The sequence below is a fragment of the Rattus norvegicus genome, chromosome 18 (assembly GCF_036323735.1).
Source record: "Rattus norvegicus strain BN/NHsdMcwi chromosome 18, GRCr8, whole genome shotgun sequence".
NCBI classification, from domain to species: domain Eukaryota; kingdom Metazoa; phylum Chordata; class Mammalia; order Rodentia; family Muridae; genus Rattus; species Rattus norvegicus.
This window is the reverse complement of record NC_086036.1, coordinates 52,020,955-52,034,169: the sequence shown is the minus strand read 5'-3', so window position 1 is coordinate 52,034,169 and position 13,215 is coordinate 52,020,955.

Sequence of the window (13,215 nt, the reverse complement as noted above, 5' to 3'; positions counted from 1 at the left end):
ACAGCCTAGAGTGCGACAGAATGCAGAACTGTAGATGTGACTGAGATCCTTTGCAGGATCCCAGAAGATTGTATGTTGATCCCAGACATTGGAATAAGAAGCTGTGAAGTTTAAGTTGCCTTGGATACCCCAAAATGTTAGAGATGTCAGAGATGTGGGATACCTGCCGAGGAAAGCTGCTAACAGGCAGTGGAACCAGCTCAAGAGAATGGAGTTTGTTGTTGATGAATGCCAGACCTGCCAACAGCAGTCAACGAGGATGAAAGGAGTTAGAGATCTGAAGAGCTCTTTGACATTGGACAGGGAGATGTGGAATTTGGAGTTTGCCCAGCTGATTTTCCATCTTGTTTTGATTGAGTATTTTTGACTTTATATGGGATTACAGTTAAGAGACAGAGTGAATCTTAGAATAAATAGGCTTTGAACTTTGGACTTTCAACGTTGTTGAGATTGCTATAGACTATGGGGACTTGTGAAGTTGGATTAAATTTTGCATTATGCTATGGTTAGGTATGGCCTCCATAGACTCAAGTGTTTAGACAAGCCTTTGGGGACCAAGGAGTGGAATGTGGTCTTTTGAATATGTTTGGCCCAGGGAGTGGCACTATTAGGAAGTATAACCTTGTTGGAGTAGATATGTCCTTGTTGAAGGAAGTGTGTCACTGTGGGCATGGACTTTAAGACCCTTGTCCTAGCTGCCTGGAAGTCAGTCTTTTCCTAGGCCTTCAGATGAAGATGTAGAACTCACAGCTCCTTCTGTACCATACCTGCAGGATGCTGCTATGATGATAATGGACTGTACCTCTTAACCTGTAAGCCAGCCCCAACTAAATGTTGTCTTTATAAGAGTTGTTTTGGCCATGGTTTCAGCAAAACCCTACTAAGACAGGGTCTGAGGCTGTATAAAAGGAGGAGCCTATCTGAGCTTGAGCATTCATCTCTGTAGGTTTCCTGACTGGATGCAGCATGACCTCAAGCTGCCTCCACCAGATACCATCCCCAGCTATGACTCTATTCTTGAATTGTGAGCTAAAATGAACCCCTTTGTTCTTAAGGGTGCTAAAGTTTAGGCATTCTTTATACTATTTCTAAGGTACTAGACCTGGCAGCTTCCCCCAAAGGACATTTTCCTGCCCAGGAGATTGGCAGGCCTATTTGGATGAACTCTATTTTAACATCTTTAGCATGCATTACTTTTACATATGAGCGAGTTTCATTATGCTATTTTCATGTGCATATATTATATTTTGACCATGTTAACTCCAGGCATGCTCTCTTGCCCTTTCCCACTCTCACCTCTACCTTCCTCTTCCTGGCTAGGCTTTCTCCTGCTTCCTTTGTGTATGTGTTTGTGATCTAATTAGTTTCATTACGGCTGCTCATAGGAACAGGGAAGAAAATGGGCATGGGCATCTATCTAGTGGCTGCACCACTGAAGAAAATCTTTCTCCCTCCATAGCTATGAGCTGCCTAGAAATCTTCAGGGACGAGGGGGGCCTTAAGAGCTCTATTTCTACTCTACGACAGGGTCATTCTTATGAAGGTAGTTAGAACTTGAACTTAGAGTTCATGAGTGCCACCGCTGTGTTGTTCCCCAAAGACAGCATTCCATATTTTACCCCGTGAAGTTTAATGGGACTATCACATACATTTATCAAAACAACAATGGTAGCCTCTCCATTAAGACATATAGTCCATCCATTGGCTCTGGACTAGGTTTACAGTGCTAGGTGTGAATTCTCTCCTGGAGTGTAGGTCTTAGTTTCAACCACAGAATGATTGGTTACCTCCATAACAGACTCATGCTAATGCATCTGTAGGAAAAGTTGCCATGCTAGTCAGTTAGTGTAACACTATCTGAAGAGTGTTGTTGTTCTCCTCCTCTTCCTCCTCTTCCTCTTCCTCTTCCTTCTCCTCTTCCTCTTCCTCCTCCTCCTCCTCCTCCTCCATCTCTTCTAATATAATCTCCTTTTGAGACAGTGGCTCATTCTGTCTCCCTGGCAGGCATGAAAGTCACTATGTAAATCAGGCTGCTTCCTCATAGAGATAGATGTGTCTCTGTGTCTGCTGGCGTTAAAGGAGTGTGCCACCACACCCAGCTATTAAGAGAAGTTGGTATTCCTGTCTTCTTAACCAGAACGCCTCCACACTGATACCAATCCTACTAATTTTAGGACCTCAGGACTTTTTAGGTTGGTCAGAATGTTGTGTTTCTTTCAAGAGACCAACTCATATCCTGTTATTTTTCTTTTTCTTAAAATTGACACACACCACATATAATGGAACTCAGTAGTGACATTTTCACAGATGGACATAATATATTTTGATCAGATTAATCTCCATTCCTTCCCCACCCCAAGAAGTTAACAGCCCGTTTTTTTTTCTGGTTGGGAAATGCATTTTTAATATGTATATATATGTATACTGTACATAATTGTTCTGTATATAACTGTTTGAGGTGTATTACTACAATGGAATGAGTCCCACAGGATACTAGAATTTAGCTTACAGTGTTGGAAGGCCGGAGAGTCCTGACTCCGTGACTAGTTCATCTCATGTTGATTGGCAGGCACCAACAGCTGGACCACATTAGCTGTTACACACGAGCCAGAACAAAAAGGCCAGGCTTACCACCTTAAAACCACCTCGTAGGCCCTCAGTGGAGGGGGCCCGGGAAGATGACTTGATGGTTAGAAGCATTGGCTGCTTTTCCAGAGCACCCACATGACAGCTAACAACCATTTATAGCTCTAGTTCCAGGGGACCTGAAGCCTTCTTCTGGCCTCTGCAAGCAGTGAACACCCCCTTTGCATGGACATACACGAAGGCCAAACACATAAAATAAAATAATAAACCTTCAGGGGCTCTAGAGCACTTCCTTCCCAAGGCATGCTCTGCGGACTTCTTTCTTGGAGATAGTCCAAGGCCTCACCTTTGAAAGGGATGGCTACCTCTAAATATCACCACTGTGGAGACCCAGGGTACACTATATGAACGCTCACAGAGACACAAACTCTATTAAGAGTTTCTATTATTAGAAATAAACTTTTATCCAAGATGTGGAAATTACAATGGTCACCATTTTTCGTATAAGAATTTTAGCTCTATCATTACTGAGGAAATTATGAACAGCTGGAGTGTGCTACTAGCGTGTGTAGGACATAGAGTCCAGGGGCCTGTGTCCACATTGCAGTTACTCTAATATCCAGTGGCATTTTATTTGTCTTTTGCTAAAATGCCTTTTTAATGTACACATTTGCATTTTGTCCCAGAGGGCACTTGGGCCAATCCACAGGAAATGTCATCTCCTGTCTGCCAGTTTTAAATTTTATTCCAAGGAAGGGCTGCCATTATAGAGGTAAGCCAATAGCCACTAATCGCCATACACCAGGACTTTGAATTGAGCCTGGGAATTTGTGTGCAAGCGTGAATCTTCCCAGAAATTAACCCAGTGACAAGGTTGCGAGTTAGAGATGGCATTTCCCATCTCATCCCAGAAGCAGTTATATCAGGGGAAGCTGAGTTCTGCCTGCTGCCGTTTGTCTTTTGTTTTGTTTTGTCCAACAGTGGACTATCATCTAAGTTAAACGACCTAACCTTTTTTTTTTTAAATTTAGAGAATACTTTATTAGTTTTTGTAATCAAACCCACGTAGATAAGACCTTACATATTTTTTTTTTTTTTGGTTCTTTTTTTTGGGAGCTGGGGACCGAACCCAGGGCCTTGCGCTTCCTAGGCAAGCGCTCTACCACTGAGCTAAATCCCCAACCCCAAGACCTTACATATTTAATACAGTGTGTTACCCCTGTACAAATGGAAAAAACTTAAGTTCAACATTCCTAGACCAATATGGCTGTTAATTTCTGTACAGTGCCAACTCAACACAGTAAACGGGGATACTTTTTTCCAAAGTTGACAGCACAGCTAAAGTTTCCAAAAATTCAAATTATATATCTGTATATATATATTTATATTTATATAAAAAGACCAATAATAGCAGTGTGTTATGCATCAACAGCAGCAACAGCTTTTCCAGGTTCTGCAGTCATCTGAACAAAACTGTAGAGACATCCAGCACACTCCTTTAAAAAAAAAAAAAGTAAAAAAACAAAACCCGAGAAAACAGCACAGTTCTGTTACTCTTGTGGTACCTGGCACCATTTTTTTTTTAAATTAGCTTCTCAATCATCATCTGGAAAGAAAACATTCTGAGCAACATCATTAAAAACAGCTCTGATAAAGCACGGTCACTACTACGTATCATAAAGCAGGTACAAGCTATTTTACATCCACAGAGGTATGATACAGTACTGTCCTACATCTATAATACTAGAGGATACAATTTAAAAGGCATTATTTGAGACTTGATTCTACTTTTCCAGCAGAGGGCCCAAAGGATGGTGTGACACAGCTTTGTAAAGAAACATACTCTAGGGGTTGGGGATTTAGCTCAGTGGTAGAGCGCTTGCCTAGGAAGCGCAAGGCCCTGGGTTCGGTCCCCAGCTCCGAAAAAAAAAGAACCAAAAAAAAAAAAAAAAAAGAAACATACTCTAGACAGGATTTCCTTTCACTAGTGGCACAGTTCTAAGGATTCATTCTCTCCATGAATGTCAGCTAAAACCGTTATTAAAAAAATGAAATATCCCTAGAACAAAACCGTATAACCACCGGATTCACATGAAGATGACCTAGTGGAGACAAGCTGGACCTCACCTTACCAACAAGCTATCAAATCTGTTATGTTTAAACAGTGAGACCTCCAAGGAAGGAGATGCCAAGTAGTGCTTCAAAGCTTCGGACCACAATCAAACACAGCATCCTTTTCAACAGAAGCAGAAGCTCATCTGAATATGCTCAAGGATGCTGACATCAACATTTAATCATCTCCTCACTCATCCAGGAAGAAGGGGAGATCAGTTACTACTGTACTTCATTGTGTTCAACCAAATCACCATGTTACAAAAATAGCAAGCTGCCATAATAAAAAATAAGGCTCCTCTATCCAGCACCAGATAGCATCATTTTACTTTCAAGCCTAGAAATTGCACACTTGTATATAAACCAACCGAAGATGAGGATTGAGAGTTCATCTTGGTGGATTTTTCCTTTGATGAATATGAAGTGTCCTTCCTTATCTTTTTTTGATGATTTTTAATTGAAAATTGATTTTATTTGATATTAGAATGGCTACTCCAGCTTGCTTCTTCTGACCATTTGCTTGGAAAGTTGTTTTCCAGCCTTTCACTCTGAGGTAGTGTCTGTCTTTGTCTCTGAGGTGTGTTTCCTGTAGGCAGCAGAATGCAGGGTCCTCATTGCATATCCAGTTTGTTAATCTATGTCTTTTTATTGGGGAGTTGAGGCCATTGATGTTGAGAGATATTAAGGAATAGTGATTATTGCTTCCTGTTATATTCATATTTGGATGTGAGGTTATGTTTGTGTGCTTTTCTTCTCTTTGTTTTGTTGCCAAGATGATTAGTTTCTTGCTTCTTCTAGGGTATAGCTTGCCTCCTTATGTTGGGCTTTACCCTTTATTATCCTTTGTAGTGCTGGATTTGTAGAAAGATATTGTGTAAATTTGGTTTTGTCATGGAATATCTTGGTTTCTCCATCTATGTTAATTGAGAGTTTTGCAGGATACAGTAACCTGGGCTGGCATTTGTGTTCTCTTAGGGTCTGTATGACATCTGTCCAGGATCTTCTGGCCTTCATAGTTTCTGGCGAAAAGTCTGGTGTGATTCTGATAGGTCTGCCTTTATATGTTACTTGACCTTTTTCCCTTACTGCTTTTAATATTCTTTCTTTATTTTGTGCGTTTGGTGTTTTGACTATTATGTGACGGGAGGTGTTTCTTTTCTGGTCCAATCTATTTGGAGTTCTGTAGGCTTCTTGTATGCCTATGGGTATCTCTTTTTTTAGGTTAGGGAAGTTTTCTTCTATGATTTTGTAGAAGATATTTACTGGTCCTTTGAGCTGGGAGTCTTCACTCTCTTCTATACCTATTATCCTTAGGTTTGATCTTCTCATTGAGTCCTGGATTTCCTGTATGTTTTGGACCAGTAGCTTTTTCTGCTTTACATTATCTTTGACAGTTGAGTCAATGATTTCTATGGAATCTTCTGCTCCCGAGATTCTCTCTTCCATCTCTTGTATTCTGTTGGTGAAGCTTGTATCTACAGCTCCTTGTCTTTTCTTCTGATTTTCTATATCCAGGGTTGTTTCCATGTGTTCTTTCTTGATTGCTTCTATTTCCATTTTTAATTCCTTCAACTGTTTGATTGTGTTTTCCTGGAATTCTTTCAGGGATTTTTGCGATTCCTCTCTGTAGGCTTCTACTTGTTCTCTAAGGGAGTTCTTTATGTCTTTCTTGAAGTCCTCCAGCATCATGATCAAATATGATTTTGAAACTAGATCTTGCTTTTCTGGTGTGTTTGGATATTCCGTGTTTGCTTTGGTGGGAGAATTGGGCTCCGATGATGCCATGTAGTCTTGGTTTCTGTTGCTTGGGTTCCTGCGCTTGCCTCTCGCCATCAGATTATCTCTAGTGTTACTTTGTTCTGCTATTTCTGACCGTGGCTAGACTGTCCTATAAGCCTGTGTGTCAGGAGTGCTGTAGACCTGTTTTCCTGTTTTCTTTCAGCCAGTTATGGGGACAGAGTGTTCTGCTTTCGGGCGTGTAGTTTTTCCTCTCTACAGGTCTTCAGCTGTTCCTGTGGGCCTGTGTCTTGAGTTCACCAGGCAGGTTTCCTGCAGGGGAAAAGTTGGTCCCACCTGTGGTTCCAAGGCTCAAGTCTGCTCTCGGGGCACTGCCCAAGTCCTCTCCGCGGCGGCAGCAACCGGGAAGATCTGCGCCGCTCTTTCCGGGAGCCTCCGCACACCAGGGCTCCAGATGACGCTTGGTGTTCTCCTCTGGCGTCTGGACGTGCACAGAGTGCAGCCTCCTCTGGTCTCCCAGGCGTGTCTGCCTCTCTGAAGGTTCAGCTCTCCCTCCCATGGGATTTGGGTGCAGAGAACTGTTTATCCGGTCTGTTTCCTTCAGGTTCCGGCGGTGTCTCAGGTGCAGGGGTCCTGCCGCTCCTGGGCCCTCCCCTACGGGAACCCAGAGGCCTTATACAGTTGCCTCTTGGGCCAGGGATGTGGGCAGGGGTGGGCAGTGTTGGTGGTCTCCTCCGCTCTGCAGCCTCAGGAGTGCCCACCTGATCAGGCGGTGAGGTCTCTCTCCCACGGGGTTTGGGAGCAGAGAGCTGCTGCGGGCTGGGATCCGAGGGTCAACAGCCCGTTTTAAACAGTAACCAGAACTCTGCAGGTGCAGTCCTGGCTTTCACAAGCTGATGCTGATGAAGGGGAAGGGTCTGTCCTCAACGACCTTCAAGGCTGCTAACATCTAATTAGCTCTGTAAATACTCTGGGAAGTGTGTGAAAAGGTTGGAGATGGGTTAATGGTACTTTGGATTGGATAAATGAAGAGGTGGTGAGGTAGCCTCCTTGGAAGTGACCATCAGTCAGGAGGCCAAGAATGTAGCATGTTTGGCAGTGAGAAGAGGTTTATTGTAGGACTGGGTGGTCAACAGCTCTGTTGTCCTTGTTTGAGACAGGATCTTAACTATGTAGCTGTGGCCAGCCTGGAATGTGCTATCTAGATCAGGCTGGCCTTGAACCACTGCTGCTTAAATGTATTTCCTTCTTGAGGATACAAAGGAGAAGAAGCTATGCTGTTACCACTTGGGGTAGGCACACACATCTCTTGATTTGAATGTAATGAGTACTCACACTTGTGTTGCCTAACACAAATGCTACTCTTCTCATTGGTGGCCAAATGGCTGAGCGAGCGCCTGGCACATGCTGCTTGGGACCAGCCCAGCTCTCCTACTGATTGGAGACTTTAGCTGTTCTCATCGTATGTGGGACTCAGGGTCATCAGCTGCAGAACATATAAATTACATAACCTTCAGAACAGAATCCCCAACACAGGGCAACATCATCATCCCATGCTACCTGATTTTAATAAGCAATGCATTGACATGGGCCAAAAGTAACTCAAATGTGCAGAACCAAGTCTCTGTTCTTTGTCCTACAGTCATCCAGTTTTGCATTTGACTGGTGGTAAGTTTCTGTTACTATTAGGGGTGTATTCCCCTCAGATGCTGACAGGGCTCTTCTGTGATAACAGCCGTGGCTGTCCTGAAACTCACTCTGTAGACCAGGCTGGCTTTGAACTCAGAGAGATCTGCCCCTGCCTCTCAAGTGCTGGGATTAAAGGCCCGTGTCACCATGCTGGGCTTCTGTGCTTACCTTTATACTTAATGTGTCACTGAATTCATGCGCATGCGCATACCTACTAACTTTAGCCGCGCCATAGTCGACGGTGTAAATTTACCGTAACTTATTTTACTTCCGCTAAAGGGCATTAAGGTTCTTGTAAGTTTTGGGTCGTATTTATTACACCCTGGCCATGTGCTGTTTGCATACATCTGAGGATACATTTCTAAAAGGGGAACTGAGTCAAAGGCTGTGTGCATTGTTAGATTTTGTAGCCGTTGCCAAATGGCCTTCCACAAGCTTCTATTTACAGTTTTCACAACCTCTGAAAGCTGCGTTTGGTCCTAAAATAGTATGTTATCTAACTTTAGAGTATTTACCACATGGAGTGAAAAGTGGTCACTACGTAGCTTCGGTTTTACGTTTCTTTTTCCGTGAATGAAAAGATTGAACATTAAAAAGTATGTGAGCCAGGCAGAGTGGCCCAGGCGTTTAATTCCAGAGCTTGTGAGGCAGAGGCAGGAGGATCAGTATGAGTTCGAGGCCGGCCTGTTTGAGAAGCATTCTTATAAACTTCTGAAAACTAGTCTTTCGTACGCTTTGCTCATTTTGATGCTTTCGCTTTCATATTAATTTGTTGTTTGCTTTCTTTTTTTTTTTTTTTTTTTTTTTGGTTCTTTTTTTCGTAGCTGGGGACCGAACCCAGGGCCTTGTGCTTCCTAGGCAAGCGCTCTACCACTGAGCTAAATCCCCAACCTGTTGTTTGCTTTCTTGAACATACAAAGTGTGGCTATGAAAATGGAAGCACGTACATGCGAAATTCAAGTTATGGATAAACTGAACAAGCTTATGTCTCTCACATTCTGACTCTTTAGGTATCACAATCCTGTTTTATTTATTTAATTTTTTTTGGCATTTTTTGGTATGTAATGCACATGCAGATGCCCCTTAGAGAGAATGGGTAGGTTTGCCATTCAGTTTCTGTTTATATGGATATCACCAGCCATATATCCATATATATATATATATCCATTTTAATAACTGCATATATACACAGTAATGTCTTTGCAATTTATCTCAAGAGATCATAGGAGATGAGGAACGTTCAGATCACCTTTCACCCATATTTATCTTTAAAACTTAAACACCCCACACTTCTTTAGCATGCATTATATTGATCAAGTAAATATACATACAATTAAAATCTTCTTATGAGCATGCATGTGGCTGCCCCAGACCAAGGGAAGGAGCACACCATAAAAGTCTTCGGGGACAACAGCCATACTTCATTTAATCAGCTCTTCGTGAAGATGTATTTAAGCTTTCTCCTGGGGTGACTTGTAAGTATGTCCACAAGTGCTTTGGCGTTTGTCTTTTCAAAAGGTGGACAGAGCCTAATTTCCCCTGAGGGTGGGTCAGATGTGGTGACTGGCTTCTGAAGAGCAGCAGGTGGTAGAAGTGGAAGCTTGTGACTTTTGGGTAATACAATAAAAGGCATAAAACTGTGGTTTCAGCCTTGATCTCTTGGGTCACGTTTGATGGTTGCCATGTTTCAAATCATCCCCATGGAGAGCAGTGCAGGCTGTCATCAAAAACCGAGGCCAGGGCATGGGGACAGAGTCTTGTAATCCTAGCACTTGGATTACTAAGGCAGGATTGCAAATTTAAGGTCTACAGAAAAAAAAAAACACATCAAAACCAAATAATAGACAGACCAGGAATAGGTCACTGGCAGAGAACTTACCTATGCATGAGGCTCTGGGTTCAGCCCCAGAGCAGCGTAGTTGAATTGTGCTCAGCACACAGAGGGGGCATCTTGGATGCAGGTCCCTCAGCATCTTTAATAAAGCCACCAGAGCACTGTAGCTCCAGATGGTGCCTCCATTGCAAGTTCCTGAGAGACGGCACTTTAAGTCGCTCTCCTAAAGGCCTATGATGAAACCACAGCACGTTTTCCATGTTATCATCTACAGAACTGAATCACTGACAACTGATGCTTATCAAGTTTTTTAGCTCAGTGAGGGCACCACAGAAAACGGAGCCTGAGAGCTGGTGGCAGTGAGGAAGGATGGCTCTCTGCAGATGGTATTCTCAGTGACTTAACAAAGCCCCATGCATGATGGGCTCTGAAAAGAACAGTTGTACTGAATCAGAGGAAGGGGCTAGGGTCCACTGAGAGAGCCAAGGTGAGCAAGGCTTGGAACAAGATCATGGTAACACTGAATTTAGATTGAATAAAATAAACTCATTTCATTTGTAATTCATTGTAAATGCAATGATTTTCTCCTTGATACATATATACACATATGCATGTATGCACATATACACATATGCATACATGCACATATATACACATGCACATATACATATATGCACATATACAAATATGTACTTATACACATATACATATATACAAATATGTACTTATACACATATACCTATATACATATATGCATACGTGCACATACATATATACACATATACATGTATGCACATATACACATATGCATACATGCACATATATACACATGCACATATACATATATACATATATGCACATATACAAATATGTATTTATACACATACATATATGTACTTATACACATATACATATATACATATATGCATACATGCATATATACATGTGCACATATACATATATACACATATACATATATGCACATACACATAGATACATATATGCACATATACATATATGCATATATACATATACAGACATGCATATATATACATATACACATACACACACATACACACACATACACACATACACACACATAATATTTAGAGCCGTTAACTGAATTTACATGTTATTTTTCATAAAACAAGGTATGAACAAGTATTGTTTTGAAACCTTTGAGTCTTTTAAAGTTGCCTCAGTGATTTTTATTTTTCTATGAGAAAAATGCTATAATAGTGTGATGTACTTGATGTTTCCTTTGTGAGAAACTATTTCTATACCCATCGAGTGGAAGAGTATAAAAGGAGAGTCCTTTGGCCCGTGCCACATTCCCATGTAAAAGTAAGGCTTGATCCCTGTAGGTGACATCTGCCATACCTGGTACCCTTCCCCAAACCATATACGTACACACAAATCCAAGATGTCTCATCTTTATTTCCTTCAGCATATGAAGAATAAGAGAGCTTTTCAGTTGATTTCAGGTTCTTGTAATATCTGTTCAGATAACTAGGAAAGCGAGATTCCTATTGGCTCTGAAGGCCGATGAAACAAAACCAGGAAACGCTTCTGTGTGTAGGTCTAGTTTTCTTATCATGGGGTAGTCAGGAAGCTGAGAAACCTTTCTGATTGCTTTTACAGTATGGTGTGTGGTGAACCAAGTATATCTTCCCCAGTTTCAAAACTTCACAGCCCATGCTCTGAAAATGCAAGTGGGCAGTCCTTGTAATGCAGGGTATTTTTTTTTCTGGACTAGTTCTATTGAAAGCAGACTTTTCTCTGTCCTCAAAAGTATCATACTTAAGTTTATAAACTAAAATTTCTATTATAAACACAATCTCTATGTTTTTCTACTTTCCGCAGCCATATAAACACTACCACTGGAACTGCCTTGTGAGTGAAGCCATAGGCTTTGAATAACTCCTGTGTTTCTCCAAATACAAGGGTTTTTCTTTTTCTTTTTCTCTTCCTTTTCAGTTAGTATGAAGCACAGGTACAGTTTTGGCCAAGGAGTGTATTCAAAAGTCAAAGTCTTCTAGCTGCAGCCTTTTTCTTCAAGGTGTAAGGAAACCTTTTCCTCTGAGGGCTCCTGAACTGACGTTGCTTTGCATAAGAAATTGGAAGAGCTCTTCATGTTTCTGCAGTCAAAAAAATATATTCTGCATTCTACAAGACATGGGAATCCTCTGGGTATAACCCTGGCACCCAACAACCCTGTGCTTGACATACAAATTAGAGTTATTAAAGAAGAGGACCTCTGTTGAGAAAATGCCTCCATAAGATCCAGCTGTAAGGCATTTTCTTAGTGATTGGTGAAGAGGGCCCAGCCCGTTGTGGGTGGTGCCATCCCTAGGATGGTGTCCTGGGTTCCATGAGAAAGTAGTCTGAGCAAGCCAGGGGAAGCAAGCCAGTAAGCAACAGTCCTCCACAGCCCCTGCCTCAGCTCTTACCTCCAGCATCCTGCTCTGTTTGAATTCCTGTCCTGGAGGAGAATCTCATGAAATCCTTTCCTCCTTAACCTGCTTTTTGGTCATGGTGGTTCATGACAGCAATAGAAATCCCAACTAAGACAACCCTCAAAATGTTTAACGCACCTCTCTGATTTTCCCGGACCTGTTTCATTCTTCATGCACTCAAATTTGTTTCCTAGTACAGAAGAATCCATCCAGGGAAGAGTCAGTCGCAGGATTTATTCATGGCTGGGAGGATCTTTGAATTCCTCAGGACAGAGCACACATGGGGATTGTATTAGGACTGGCTACAGTGTATTTGAGATCCAGCTAGACATTAAGAGCTTTGGGAACTAAAAGAGGGCTAGGGTGCAAAGACAGTGTGGGGACTGAGAAAACAAGAGAGATTTTGAATTGGATGTTGTAGAATTTATGCTTGTGACAGAAACTTGGTATATTATTTCACGCCTCTTTCCTTTGTCCTTTCCGTCTAGCCATGCCCTTTAGCCATGCCCCCTCTCTGTCTTTCTTTCTTTGCCTCACCTACCCCAGGCTGTTCTCAAACTTACTATGAAGTCAAGGATGACGCTGAATTTCCAATCCCCCTGCTTCTGACTTTAGGCATTCTTCATACTTGTTTTACATAGTGTTGGGGATCGAACCCAAGGCTTGGTGCACGCTAGGCAAGCACTTTGATCGAGCTACATCTGTAGCCCTACAACATGGCTTCTTACGAGGATTCTTTGGGCTTTACCAGTCAGATTTTTCTATATACAACCTAATAGCCTGTGTAACCTGTAACCTATA